The sequence below is a fragment of the Myxine glutinosa genome, chromosome 2 (genome assembly GCF_964187855.1).
Source record: "Myxine glutinosa chromosome 2, kmMyxGlut1.1, whole genome shotgun sequence".
Lineage (NCBI taxonomy): Eukaryota > Metazoa > Chordata > Myxini > Myxiniformes > Myxinidae > Myxine > Myxine glutinosa.
Genome location: NC_136262.1, coordinates 118,200,530 through 118,215,858, shown reverse-complemented (window position 1 = coordinate 118,215,858; position 15,329 = coordinate 118,200,530). Strand labels below are relative to the sequence as shown.

Genomic DNA, 15,329 nt, shown 5'->3' with positions numbered 1-15,329 from the left:
ATATTCCCACCGTCGGACCACCGGTCTACGCCCGGGCGCGCCGCCTCGACCCAACGAAGCTCGCCGTTGCGAAAGCGGAGTTCGCCACGCTGGAGCGGCTGGGCATTGTCCGGCGCTCCAACAGCGCATGGGCCTCACCTCTGCACATTGTGCCCAAGCCCGGCGGCGGATGGCGGCCGTGCGGTGACTACTGCCGGCTCAACGACGCCACCACCCCCGACCGCTACCCGGTCCCGCATATTCAGGACTTTTCCGCCCGGTTGGCGAAAACGACCATTTTTTCCGAGGTGGACCTCATCCGGGGCTACCACCAGGTCCCCGTAAAACCGGACGATGTACCGAAGACGGCCGTTATAACACCTTTCGGCCTCTTCGAGTTCTTGCGGATGCCTTTTGGGTTGAAAAATGCGGCCCAGGCGTTCCAGCGGCTCATGGACAGCGTCTTGCACGACTTGTCCTTCATCTACGTCTACCTGGACGACATCCTAGTCGTGAGCGCGTCCCGGGAGGAGCACCTGCTCCATCGCCGCAAGCTCTTTGAACGCCTGGGCGAGCATGGCCTGATAATCAACCCTGCGAAGTGCCGGTTCGGCATCACCGCCATCGACTTCTTGGGGCACCGCATCACCAGGCACGGGGCCATCCCTTTATCGGCCAAGGTGGAGGCGGTCAGGAGTTTCCCACGCCCCCGCACGATCAAGGGGCTCCAGGAATTCCTGGGCATGGTGATTTTTTATCACCGCTTCGTGCCCCGTGTCGCCCAGCTCCTACGCCCCCTGCACGAGGCCCTCCGGGGGAAGCCGGGCAAAGGGGATATCGCCTGGACGGAGCAGATGGACGCGGCATTTGCGGGCGCGGAGCTGGCCTTGGCCAACGCCACCATGCTGGCGCACCCAGCGCCCAATGCACCAATCGCCCTCACCACCGACGCGTCGGACTACGCGATGGGCACGGTGCACGAGCAGTGGGTGAGTGGTGCTTGGCAGCCGCTGGCGTTTTTTAGCCGGCAGCTCCGCCCGCACGAACGCCGGTGCAGCACCTTCGACCGCGAGCTTCTCGGGCTCCACCTGGCGGTCCGACACTTCCGCCATCTTCTCGAGGGCCGCCCGTTCACGGCCTTCGTCGATCACAAGCCCCTTGTTTTCGTGATGGCCAAGGTCGCCGAGCCATGGTCGGCCCGGCAGCAACGTCACCTCTCTGCCGTGTCAGAATACACGACGGACATCCGACACGTCGCGGGTAAGGACAACCCGGTGGCGGATTGCCTTTCCCGGTCCGTCGCACTCGCGGTCCACCTCGGGATCGACTATGCCCGGATGGGGGCGGACCAGACCGCCTACCCCGACGTCCAGGCCTTTCGGACCGCCGTCACGGGCCTCCGCGTCACCGAGGTACCGTTTGACGTCGCGGGCACTGCCCTCTTGTGCGACGTCTCCCTCGGCCGGCCTCGCCCCATCGTGCCCGCTGGCTGGCAGTGCCCGGTTTTTGACGCCATCCACGGCCTGTCCCACCCGGGCACGAAGGCCTCCCAGAAGCTTGTCGCGGCGAAGTTCGTCTGGCATGGCCTCCGGAAGAACGTCCGCGACTGGGCCAGGACGTTCCTCGCGTGCCAGCGCGCGAAAGTCAACCGCCACACCCAGGCCCCGTTTACGGTGCCCGAACGTCGGTTCGACCATGTGCACGTCGACTTGGTGGGACCTCTGCCCCCCTCGCGGGGTTTCACCCACCTCCTCACCATGGTGGACCGCACCACCCGGTGGCCGAAGGCCGTGCCATTGGCGGCGACGGCTGCGGCTGACGTCGCGCAAGCTTTCATCGCCACTTGGGTTGCCCGGTTCTGCGCCCCCCGGGCATCTCGTCCGACCGCGGCCCCCAGTTCACCTCGGAGCTCTGGGAAGCGGTGGCGCAAGGGCTCGGCGTCAAGCTGCACCGCACCACGGCCTACCACCCCCAGGCCAACGGCCTGTGCGAGCGCTTCCATCGCTCAATGAAGGCCGCGCTCCGGGCCAGCCTCCGCGACGGCAGCTGGGCCGACAGGCTCCCCTGGGTCCTGCTGGGCCTCAGGACGGCGCCCAAGGATGACCTGCGCGCGTCCTCGGCGGAGCTGGTCTTCGGACAACCACTGCGGGTACCGGGCGAATTTATCCCCGACTCCACGGCACCTTGGTCCGCGGCACAACAGCGCTTCACCCTTCAGGAGACCGCCAGGAGGTTCGCCCCGGTGCCGACGGCACACCACAGTTGCCCGTCCTCACACGTCGCCTCGGAGCTTCGCACGGCGGAGTACGTTTTCGTCTGGCACGACGCCCAGCGGGCACCGCTGCGGCCCCCGTACGACAGGCCCTTTCGCGTGCTGGAGACCGGGGACAAGCACTTCACCGTGGACATCGGCGGTACTCCAGATCGTATCTCCGTGGACCGCCTCAAGCCGGCCCACCTCGACCTGGACCACCCCCCGCAAGCAGCTCTGCCTCCGCGTCGAGGCCGCCCCCCGGGACCCCCCACCCCCCAGCCCTGCACGCATCGCCAGAGGGCGTTTCGGCCGGGTCATCCGGCTTCCCCGCAAGCTCACCCTTCAGGTTGGCGGGAATTCTGGGGGGGCGCGTGTGGCGGACACAATGCCAGCGGGTAATAATTCCGCGCACCAGTGGGTGACGCGAGCGACCGGGCGTGGAAGCACGGCTCGGACCACGCCCGGAGCAAAGGCGTCATGAAGCGCAGGGTTGGACTGGACTGGATGCCCCGCCTTTCGGCCGACCGGCCACGCCCGAGGGCAAGGCGTGGCCTCGGGACATATACGCGGGCTCGAAAGTCGAGCCCGCCCAGTGCTTACGTGCGAGCATAGAATAAAGTGTTTGGTTTTGTACAACGCGTGGTGGCCTACCTTTTTGGCAAACGAGTTGTGTGTGCATAGCACCACAATACTGTATTTTTTTCAACTTTTCGTTATTTTTAGCAAGTGAAAGCAGAAGAAGAATAACAAGAATTAGAATAAGAAGAAGAGGACCAACTCACTAAGAATACATCTGGATACAAATGGATGCGGACAGGATTTGCATTTTCGGATGCTTTCTAGTTTCTCGAAGCAATTTTTTTACTCTCCGTCTTACTGGACACTATGTTTTACACTGTATGTTTCTCCTTTAACTTTAGCGAAAATTTATCAAATATAAAGTTTTACACGGCATTCCAAAAAACGTGCTAACCATTACAGAGAAGACAAATAACAACGAAAAACTTAATTATTAATCACTTAATCACTGCAATAAGGGATTTTACTTCAATAAATAATAGTCCGAAAGACCGTGAACTGCGAGGACGACGTATTGGAAGAGGAAGAAGAGTTCGTAAGCCCGCTCTGTGGTTTGGCCTTCATCTAGCCAGGCCTGCCGCGCGCGAACATGGCCGCTCTCACTTCACAATACTTAATCGCGGAACGCAAATACAGCCACTCGCCTGAGATGTCTGACGTCGATAAGACACACTGATGTCGCTGTTTCCACGACAAATAAAAGAGGGAATATTGCCCTCAGTCCAGGGCGTCAAACAGCTTCAGGTTCGACTGGCTTGGCGTGCGTTGCTATGACGTAATGACGTTGTTACGTGTGACGCAGATACGTCATTTGAATGGAATTAATTTGTTTGTCGCTTGTTGATCTCTGGCCGTGCCGAATTCTCCTCAATTTATCGTCTTCACCCGCTCCGATTTGCATTCTTTCGGAACCCCACAAGGTTACAGCGAGATAACGAGCTAGTGATACATTTCTTACACACAAGTGAACAAATTAATACGAAAAGGTTTGTTTCACCTGCACTTACGAGTGTAAATTGAATGGATCGCAAATAAAGATCTAATGACTTGGCAAGGACACGTATTACATACAGGCTACTTACTGTACAAGAAAAAAAAATATACACACACACAGATACACGCACACACAAACATAAAAACACATATACAAACACACACACAAACACACACAGATACACGCACACACATACACAAACACACAGATACACGCACACACAAACATAAAAACACACACATATACAAACACACACACACAAACACACACATATATATATATATACACACAAACACACATACAAACACAAAAACACATACGAACACACAAAAACACAAACACACTCAATTCAATTGTGGACTTTGAACTGAATACACACGGGGAAAGAAAGGGGAAGAGGAAGCTGAAACTTACCTGTCACGATCGCCGGCAGTCCCAACCTCCAAAAAGTAAGTCAATCCAAGACGGATTTAAAATGTACAAAAATAAACATGTTTATTAAAACGGAATGCCGGGACAAAGAAAAGCGCGATGGTAAAACGAAGTTCCTAAATGGAGCGCTTCCTCACCAGACTTATAAACACAGACGAAGAGAAATATGAAATGAAAATAAAAACGTGTGGTTTATCTTTGATCAGCTCATGGGGTCTCGTCCGGGTCTGCGAATGGGATCGGCGTTGCACGCGTTGGCTGGAACCCGGCCCCGTTGCGCCCGTTCACACTGCAGCGCTCGTACACTTGTCCACGCAAGGAGAACCGCAGTTCCCGGGCTGCGGCTCCTCCCGCAGCCTCTGCACGTCTCCGATGGCGTCTCTGAACATGGTCGGTCCAAGCACAATCGCACGAGGGAGAAGAAGAAGCAAGGGAGCAAGAGGTCGTCGAGGGCAACAAAACAAGAGCAATGGCAAGAGGAGGGCAAGAGCGAAGGCAAAAAGAGGACAAGAGAGGAGGGCAAGAGAGAAAATGTCGGTCCGGGAGTTCTTTTAACGTCAGGTCGTGATGTCATCAGCGCTTCTCCACCAATCAGCCCACAGGCCACCACTGCCTGCCCAGCTCTCCACCAATCAGCGCGCCGCTTCTTGCTCGCCCTTCTTTCACAAATTGATGAGTGCCTTCTTGCGCTGCCCTGGCCAATCAGCGAGTCCTTTCTTACCCCGACCTTCCTGTTGGTCAACTCCCACCCAATCACCGTCCTTCTGGGCGTGGTTCTCGGCCTGCCCGAGCGATGTGTGCCTGCCAGGCGGGATTGTCATCCCCAGTGCCCGATGCCTGGCTTCCGGTTGGTTTTATTATTTTAAATTATTATTTGTGATTCAATGTGCAATTCCTGCGCTAGTGTCTATTGTGCGGTGCCAAAAGAGATAAAGGATAAATTACTGAGGTTTGATGAACAGGGGAATTAACATAATCCCTATACTAGTTAACATGCCCCATTCCTCGTAATGGAGACGAAGATACACCTTACTCTGACATTCGGCTAAACAAAACTTAGTATATGGCGATGATTCTTACCCGACATCCGGAGCATGATAATTTATACAAATCTACCTGACTACATATCCCTGCCTACCCCACAGACACAATATATATATATATATATATATATATATATATATATATATATATATATATATATATATATATATATATATATATATCTCTCTATCTATATCTATCTATCTATCTATCTATATCTATCTATATCTATCTATCTATCTATCTATCTATATCTATCTATATCTATATCTATCTATCTATATAATTATAAAATTGAAATCTTGCGTGTTTGTGTGTAACATTCGATCGGTCCGGGGGCGTGGCTTACCCCTTTGAGAGAGTAGTAATATCCACCATTTTATTAACTCGCATAGCTTTGAGGCCTGTTTTGTAGGCCCGTGGTGTCTTGCTCTCTCTCCCAGCTTTATTTCAAATCAAATTCGATATACCGTTTCATTTTTCACAGTCGCTAACATAGTTTTAGACTCGGTTGAAAAAAAACGGGAAGAAAATCGCGCCACGTTGATATACGAAAATACACCGCCTAAAATAACAGGCATACAGTATATATCTTCGTTATTTCATTCAACATTATTACCCGGAAGTAAAATATGTTTCAGGAAATTACCGAGAGATATTTCTTCGATTTTTTTTATTATTTATATGCGCATACACTTTAAATAGGTTTATTTGAAATCTTTAATTTTCACAATGTAATTTATTTGTCATTTGATGATCGGCAAAAATATGTTTCAGGAAATTACCGAGAGATATTTCTTCGATTTTTTTTATTATTACCGCTTCCATCTGATTTCATTTTTATCGATGGTTTTAGACTCGGTAAAAGAAATAATTGAGAACATTCACGCACACACGGGAAATTGCAGAGATATATTTTAAAAATCGCGCCACGTTGATATACGAAAATACACCGCCTAAAATAACAGGCATACAGTATATATCTTCGTTATTTCATTCAACATTATTACCCGGAAGTAAAATGTTTCAGGAAATTACCGAGAGATATTTGTTCGATTTTTTTTATTATTTATATGCGCATACACTTTAAATAGGTTTATTTGAAATCTTTAATTGTCACAATGTAATTTATTTGTCATTTGATGATCGGCAAAACGATAGCACAAAAACAATACTATTTGCAGGAAGAATGTCGTATCAACCCTCCGACGGCGCTACGGACGCGGACAACGAATCACACCTCACGTCTATGGACGCGAATAGCAACATTCCTTCAAGTTCTCGTGCGGAAGCAGTATCTCCGAGGGGTGCTGAAACAGACGATGGGAGATCACGACGTCTTCAGCAGCAACGAGAAAGCCAAAGGAAGAGACGACATGCTGAAACGCCTGAGCAAAGGTCACAGTGCCTTCAGCTGCAAAGACAAAGGGCAAGGATGAGAAGGAGTGCTGAGACGGAGGAGGTGAGAGCGCAGCGTCTTCAGGAGGAACGAGAGAGAGTCAGCTTGCGAAGGGATGCGGAATCTGCAGAGGAGACGTCACAGCGCCATCAAGAGCAGCAAGAAAGAGATCGTATGAGGAGAGATGCGGAATCTGCAGAGGAGACGGCACAGCGTCTTCAGGAGCAGCGAGAAAGAGATAGGATAAGGGAAGTTCTTGAGACAAGGCAGAGAAACGCGCAGAATGCAAGAAATTTCACTTCTGCTGACGTCGGTGCGATGGACAAGATTTGTCCACATTGTAGAGCGCTTCTTTTCCCAGGTGAAACAGCTCATTTTTGCTGCACGAATGGAAAGGTGTCCTTGGGAAATCTGGGACCTTTACCCCATCAATTACACAATCTGTTTGCCGGCGATGGACCCACAGCGAACGAATTCCGCAGGAACATCAGACAATACAACTGTCTATTTCAAATGACATCATTTGGAGGAAGCCAAGTTTCTCCTCGGCATGGTGCATGGAGCCCATTGGTCATAATTCAGGGTCAAATACATCATCGTATCGGTTCCTTCTTGCCAAATGCGGATGAACAACCGAAATTCCTCCAAATTTATTTCTTAGATCCACATGACAGCGTACAGTTGAGGATGCGGATACTCACCAATGCTGGTATTCACCGTGATGTAGTTGGAGCATTAGAGACCGTGCTGAGACAAGTGAATCCTTACGTTCACTCGTTCCGCATGGCACGCGAGGAAATAGGCAATTTGCCAGAGGCGTTCGTTCTTATTGATCCCAGCAGGAGACCAGCTGGTGAACATGAGAGGAGGTTCAATGGTCAAATCGCTGATGAAGTGGGTGTCGTTGTGAAGAATACTGTCGATCCTCAAGCTACAGCGCGTCACATTGTATTGAAAGCAAGAGGAGGAGCGCTGCAAAGTATTTCTGAGTTGCACCATTCTTACGACGCACTCCAGTATGTTCTCTTCTTCCCATTCGGAGATGACGGATGGCAGCCCGAAATGAACATGACCAATGGCAGGAGATTGACTGCCATGAAATACTACTACTACCGAATAATGAACTACGAGGATGAGTTCAACTACCTCCTCAGAGGGGGGCGTCTGTTCAAGCAGTATCTTGTTGATATGGCAGCCAAAATGGAAGGCACAAGATTGGCGTTTATAAGACTGAACCAGGCATCGCTGAGGTCTGCTACATACAGTGGCTTCACTGATGCTCTCAATGACAATGACGATTTGTCCAACATCGGACGCCGCGTACTACTGTCATCGACATTTGTAGGGGGGCCGAGGTATATGATGGAGCGATGTCAAGATGCCATGATGTACGTAAGAAAATATGGTAACGCGACCTACTTCATCACTATGACGTGTAATCCAAAGTGGCCTGAAATCTCCAATAACCTGTTTCCTCACCAAAGTGAGAACGACAGACCGGATCTCATTGCGAGAGTGTTCGAGTTGAAGAAAACGGTGTTCATTAAATACCTCACTGGATCAGAAGGCTTCTTCGGGAACTGTATCGCTCACGTTGTGTGTGTGGAGTACCAAAAGCGAGGTCTCCCTCACATACACTGTTTGCTGTGGCTCGATGAAGCTTCAAAGCCGAGACCACAAGACTATGATCGATTTGTACAAGCTGAAATACCAGATCCCGATGAAGATCCAGAGGGACACAGACTGGTGTTGAAGCACATGATCCATGGTCCATATTGTTCCACAGCAACTGGATGCTGGAAGAATGGAGCATGCAGACACAGACACCCGCGGTCATATGCTCCGTACACACGGTGCGGAGACGATTCGTACCCCATATATAGAAGAAGATCCCCAGAAATGGGAGGATTTGAAGGGCACCAAGAAGGGAGGCAACGACGACCTGTTACAAATCAGTGGGTTGTTCCCCATAATCTCTATCTCCTGAAAACGTTTGATTGCCACATCAACGTTGAAATATGCTGCTCTATAAAGTCGATCAAGTATGTTATTAAGTATGCCATGAAAGGTAGCGATCAAGCTACGTATGCACTGCGCACAAACGACGAGATAACGGAGTACTTGACGGGTAGATACATTGGACCTTCAGAGGCTGTTGCCTCCATTCTTGGATTCTCAGTCCATGACAGGAAGCCGGCCGTTATCCGTTTAGGAGTACATCTGCCAAATGAACAACAGGTATTTTTTGCTGGGAACGTTCGTAAACAAAGAAATAATCCCAATATGGCCAAAACCACGTTGACAGAGTTTATGGATCTTTGCAGACGTGACCATTTCGCTAAGACACTGTTGTACGTGGATGTTCCGAGATTCTATACATGGACCAAGAAGAGATGGCAACGAAGAAAACAGGGCAGACCGGTGGAGGGCAACCCTGGAATGTTTGAGGATGACATATTGGGACGAGTTTACACTGTTTCGCCGCATACTGGTGACCTGTACTATTTCCGACTACTCCTCCACCACGTGAGAGGGCCGACTTCGTTCGAAGTCCTGAGAACGTGTGATAATGTCATTCTACCCACATTCAAAGACGCTTGCAGAGAAATGGGTTTGCTGCAAGGAGACGCTGTCTGGCGCGAGACTCTGGAGGATGCTGAGAGGACACGCCTTCCCAGACCCATGAGGGATTTGTTCGTTGTGCTCCTCACACAAAGTGAAGTCGACAATCCATTGGATCTATGGGAACGTTTCAAGGACGCTATGGCTGAAGATTATCTTCTAGCTCATCGACGATCTGCAAATGATCCCAATATTGCCATCAACGAGCGCCATCATGACTTGGCTCTATCGTATTTGCAGCAGAAACTGCAATTGTTGAACAGAACTGTTGCACATTTTCACTTGCCGACTCCAACGACTGTTCTTCGTCATGAAGGGATTGCCAACATTCACCTACTGAGAGAACTCCAATACGACACGGGGGAACAACAGCGAATCGTAGACGAAAGGCAGCTTCTGCTCAATGATGAGCAGAGAGTTGTCTATGACTTTGCGTGCGGTTGCATCCGCACGAATCAGTCATCAATGATTTTCATTGACGTGCCTGGAGGCACAGGGAAGACGTTTCTTATTAACCTGATTCTCTCTAAAGTGAGAGCGAGTGGAGAAGTTGCCCTTGCGGTGGCCTCATCTGGCATAGCTGCTACCCTCATGCCTGGTGGAAGAACAGCGCACTCAAGGTTCCAAATCCCTCTGACACCGAGGGAAGATGGCGTATGCAACATCGATAAAAATTCCACTATCGCAGACCTCTTTCGAAGTACAAAACTCATCGTGTGGGATGAGTGTCCTATGATCAGGAGAGAGAGTTTCGAGGCTGTGGATCGCACGTTGCGTGATGTATGTGACAAAGACGAGCCTTTTGGAGGGATCTTGACGATATGCTGTGGTGATTTCCGTCAACTTCTGCCCGTGGTGAAAAGAGGGTGTGATGCTGACGTTGAGAATGCGTGCATAAAGAAGTCCTACTTATGGCAGAGCTTTGGAATGTTTCACTTGAGAACTAATATGCGACTGACCGACGGAAGTGGGCAGTTTTCAAGATTTTTGCTCGACATCGGCGAGGATAGAATCGAGAAAAATGCGGATGATGAGATAGATTTGCCAGAGGATATACTGCTGACAGCGAGTGGGCTCGATGAGTGCATCGATACCATATATCCATCATTCGCCAATCCGATGGAGGTTTTTTCAGCAAGGTCTATATTAGTGCCCCTCAACGATATGATGCGAAACATCAATTCAAGATGCATCACAAGGTTCCCTGGTGCTAGCAAGGAGTATGCTGCGTTCAACAGTGTGACTGAGGGTACTGATGCGACGCACTTCCCAACGGAATTCCTAGATGCCGTTGAAGTCTCGGGATTGCCGCCGCACAACCTCGAGCTCAAAAAAGGATCCCCTATCATTTTGATGCGGAACTTGGACCCTCCGAAACTTTGCAACGGGACGCGCATGATTGTTGAGGACATGCTTCGAAATATTATAGTTGCGAGGATCATAAGTTCAACGTTTGAAGGCGAAACTGTAATGCTCCCTCGGATCCGACTAAATCTGTAGGAAGCTGAGGATATCCCTTTGCAGCGCTGCCAGTTCCCCATACAATCCTGCTTCGCAATGACGATCCATAAGGCGCAAGGGCAAACTATGGAGAATGTGCTGGTCTACCTGGAGAAACCGGTCTTCCAGCATGGTCAGCTGTATGTGGCGCTCAGTCGAGGGAAGAGGAAAGAGAACGTGCGAGTTTATGTAAATGGAGGATCGTCGACAAAGAACATCATCATCAGAAGTGTCCTCTGACAACAAAATCGTGGTAGTCCACGGGTCGCGTGTTTTTTCTAAAAAAAAAAAACGTGATCGGAGATAAGGGCCGAAATCACGTGTCACAGATAAGTGATTTAGAACGCTGGAGAGGTGAGCCTTATGGCTTGCTGGCCCAAATAATCTCCCTGATGATGTCCAGCGTTCGCTTTAGTTCTATTCTCATATCTATTCAAACTGACTGACCCAACGGGTCATGGGTCGTCTAGTATATATATACTAGCGGGGTCACCCGTGGGAATCCCACGGGCATGGATGTGTGTGACATTTCGACATATTGAGTTATATGCTGCACATTCATTTTTACAAAATGGTTACTGGCAAGTCATCAGATCCAGAAATGGTGTGATGAACACAATTTATTTATTTCACATAATATGTGACCCCTCACTCCTCTCCACCTGACACTCTCCTGTCTCCACCTGACACTCTCCTGTCTCCACCTGACACTCTCCTCTCTCCACCTAGCACTCCTCTCCTCTCCAAACCCTCACATCCCTCTCCTTTCCAATCCCTCACCTCTCCAATCCCTCACACTCCTCTCCTCTCCAATCCTTCACACGCCTCTCCAATCGCGCCTCACACTCCTCTCCAATCGCGCCTCACACTCCTCTCCAATCGCGCCTCACACTCCTCTCCAATCGTGCCTCACACTCCTCTCCAATCGTGCCTCACACTCCCCTCCAATCACTCCTCTCCAATCGTGCCTCACACTCCTCTCCAATCACGCCTCACACTCCTCTCCAATCGTGCCTCACACTCCTCTCCAATCGCGCCTCACACTCCTCTCCAATCGCGCCTCACTCGCCTCTCCAATCGGCTTTCCCCGTCTCGTTTCTCTCCTTTTTCTCCCGTCTCGTTCTTTTTCTTGCTCCAAATCGGCCCGTCGGAATCGGAAATCGGCCCGTCTCGCCCGTCGGCCCGTCGGAATCGGAAATCGGCCCGTCTTGCTTTTGTGCTTGTGCGTAAATAAATTGTGTTCATGACACCATTTCTGGTGTTGGGCTAGCGGCTAGGGTGCCGGCTTAGGATCCTGGGTTCGAATCTCGGTCGATCGCCGAATTAATGCCAGGGGGGTTGACTCAGCCTGTCATCCTTCCGAGGTCGGCTAATTGAGTACCAGTTCACTGGTAATTCCCTGTTTGTCGTTGAAGGCGGCAAAAAGGGTTGGCGTCAGGAAGGGCATCCGGCCGTAAAACATTGCTTCAAAAAGGGGACAAAAAAACAACAACTACCACGGTCCCCGAAAAGGCCAACCCCCGCTTTGCGGGGAAAAATGGCCTCTAAACGGTGGTTTTTACACCATTTCTGGATCTGATGACTTGCCAGTAACCATTTTGTAAAAATGAATGTGCAGCATCTAACTCAATATGTCGAAATGTCACACACATCCATGCCCGTGGGATTCCCACGGGTGACCCCGCAAGTTTGCATTGACGTTCGTCGATGGACTCGTTCGCCCGTCTCATTCGTTTTCTTGCTGCATCCTGTTCAAGTCTGCGTTCTTCATCGATCGTCTCATTCATTTTGGAAATAGAAGTTTCCACGCAGCGCATGAATTGTCACGATCCTCAAGAGGAATTTGTCTCGTAATCATCAAATGATAAATGGCAAGTAAATTATATTGTGGAAAATTAAAGATTTCAAATAAACCTATTTAAAGTGTATTCGCACATAACTAATTTTAAAAAACGAAGAAATATCTCTCGGTAATTTCCTGAAACATATTTTACTTCCGGCTAATAATGTTGAATTAAATAAAAACGAAGAAATATATGTCGGCATCATTGTTGACGTTTTTGTGACGACTGTCATCAAACGAAAAAGTAATATATCTTAACGGAAAAGCAAAAGCGAATTTTTAATATATATCGACACGTTGCCGTCGGTGTCATGTTGGGCGGTGTATGATACACCATGACGCGATTTTAAAAAATATATCTCTGCATTTTCCCGCGTGTGTGGATTGTTCTCAATTATTGCTGACACCGAGTCTAAAAGTAAAACCATCGATAAAAATGAAATCATATGGTGAGTTAGATTGGAGATAAAGGCGTGAGAGAGACTCAATGGCCTTGAAGTTACAGGCCTTTGAGAATTCATTTCGTTCTATAAACGGCAACTTTCATCGGATTTTCTTCCCGTTTTTTTTCAACCGAGTCTAAAACTATGTTAGCGACTGTGAAAAATGAAATGATTTATCGAATTTGATTTGAAATAAAACTGGGGGAGAGCAAGACACCACGGGCCTACAAAACAGGACTCAAAGCTATGCGAGTTAATAAAATGGTGGATATTTGTTTATAGCCACTCCCAGAATGGGTGGAGCTATGGGTGGAGCTACTCTGCAAACCGAGTAAGCCACACCCCGGACAGACACCCAACAGATAGACAGACAGACAGACAGAATCATCTACGGCTATTATAATATAGATATATATATATATATATATATATATATATATATATATATACTAGTGAGCGATTGGAGGGCCAAATGGGGGTAATGGGGAACCGGATGGATGCTCAGGGTGAGCGATTGGAGGGCCAAATGGGGGTAATGGGGAACCGGATGGATGCTCAGGGTGAGCGATTGGAGGGCCAAATGGGGTCCAATAGCGAGAAATTGAGGGAGGACATGCGGGCCCAGATCGGAGGGTTAGGGAGTAGAATAGAGGGATTAGACAATAGATTAGGGGAAATACAGGAGGGGTTAATGGGGGTAGAAAACAGAATGGCCGCTCAAGAGAATCAAATGGAAGGGATGCAAAAGGGGTTAGAGGGGTTAGAAAACAGTATGGAAGGCAAATTGAGGGACATGAGGGACCAAGCGGAAAGGGAAGTTAAACAAATGGGGCAGCAGATAGAGGGGGTCAGAATGGGAGTAGAAACGAAATTGGATGCTCACAGGGAGGAAATGGAGCAGATGAGGGTGGCATCTGGGCAGGAGATGCAAGTGATGGGAGAGGAGATCAGAAGAGGTGTGAGTGAGGAGGTCGGAGGAGTGCGCGAGGAGGTGAGGCACTGTAAGGAGCGCATGGAGAAGGAGGTGAGAAAGGGGACTGTAAAATTGCAAGGTGGTAAAGAGGAGTTGACGCTGGGAGTAGAACAACTGACAGTGGGACAAAAGGAGTTGGGGGACCAGGTAAAGAAGAACACAGCGGTAATAGAGGGTTTAAAATCGACACAGAAGGAGATGAAAAAGGACGTAGGGGTAATTAAAAAAGAGTGTCAGACGGTACATGAGGACCTGACGAGGAAAATGAACAAAGTGGTAGAGGTGATGGAGGTTAAAGAGCGGGAGGTGCGGGAGCACATAGAAAAAAATAAAGTGGAGTTAGAGGAAGTACTTAAAGGGGCGCACGAGGAGATGAAGGAGGTGAAGCAGAAATTAGAAGAAGTGGAAGAAGGGGTGAGCGAAATTAAGAAGCGACGGAGAGAGGATAAGAAAGAGATAAAAGAGAAGATAAAAGAATTGGTCCAAAGTCTGTGTTCGGATCGTGATGATGTGCTCATTAACCGGATGAGGGATTCGCAGGTGATGGAGGAGAAGCGAAGAGGAAGAGGACCCGGTGTAAGTGGTGACCAATATGGTCGTGCATATGATGCGCCAGGTGATTTAATGAGCTTGGGGGTCGAGATGGACCCGGGTGTTCGTGAGAGGCCGTTGGTGAAGTGTGCGACAGGTCTGGTGTGTGAAAAAGGAGGTGTGCGAGAAAGTCCGACTCTGGGGTGTGTGAGGAAAAAGTGCGTGCCAAGGAGTGAGGGTGCTGTCGAGAGTGAGTCGGTCGTAACGCGTGTGCGAGGGAGCACATGGAAGCGCGGTGTGGTAAGTGTTACAGAGGGTGTAACGGGAGAGGGTGTGCGAGAAAGATGTGTGACGGACAGGTGCATGGGGAAAGAGTGCGCTGTCAAGAGTAAGGGTGAGTGCGCTGTCAAGAGTGGAGGTGAGAGTAGTAAGAGTGACACGGAGTGTGAGTTGGTTGTGACGGGTGAGAAAGGAAGCACACCTGGAATGGTAGAGCGTGTGTGGGAATACACGCTGGAATTGGTAGTGAGGCACGTGGTTGGGTGTGCGAGTGAGGGCACACCTGTGATTGTCACAGAGGAGGTGACCGAGGAGGGGGCGCGAAGAGGTGTGTTGGTGAGGTGTGCGACCAACGAATGTGTGCCAAAGTGTTCGGTGGTCAGGTGTGTGACCAAGGCTGGGAGTGGAATGAGTGTACCTGGGTGTGTTAGAGAAGGTACGACGAGGAGCATGGAAA

At 49.7% G+C, this 15,329-nt stretch overlaps 1 protein-coding gene across 4 annotated transcripts in view; it reads right to left on the bottom strand.

Moving 5' to 3' along the window:
* The window catches only part of ZBTB17 (zinc finger and BTB domain containing 17), a 50,238-nt gene extending 46,631 nt beyond the window's left edge, over positions 1–3,607 (bottom strand). For all 4 annotated transcript variants that reach the window (XM_078771549.1, XM_078771547.1, XM_078771550.1 and 1 more), the window contains exon 1: positions 3,457–3,607. The gene's annotated coding sequence lies outside the window, so the exon portion shown is untranslated. The remainder of the gene's footprint in view (positions 1–3,456) is intronic.
* Between the last annotated feature and the right edge of the window lie 11,722 nt (positions 3,608–15,329).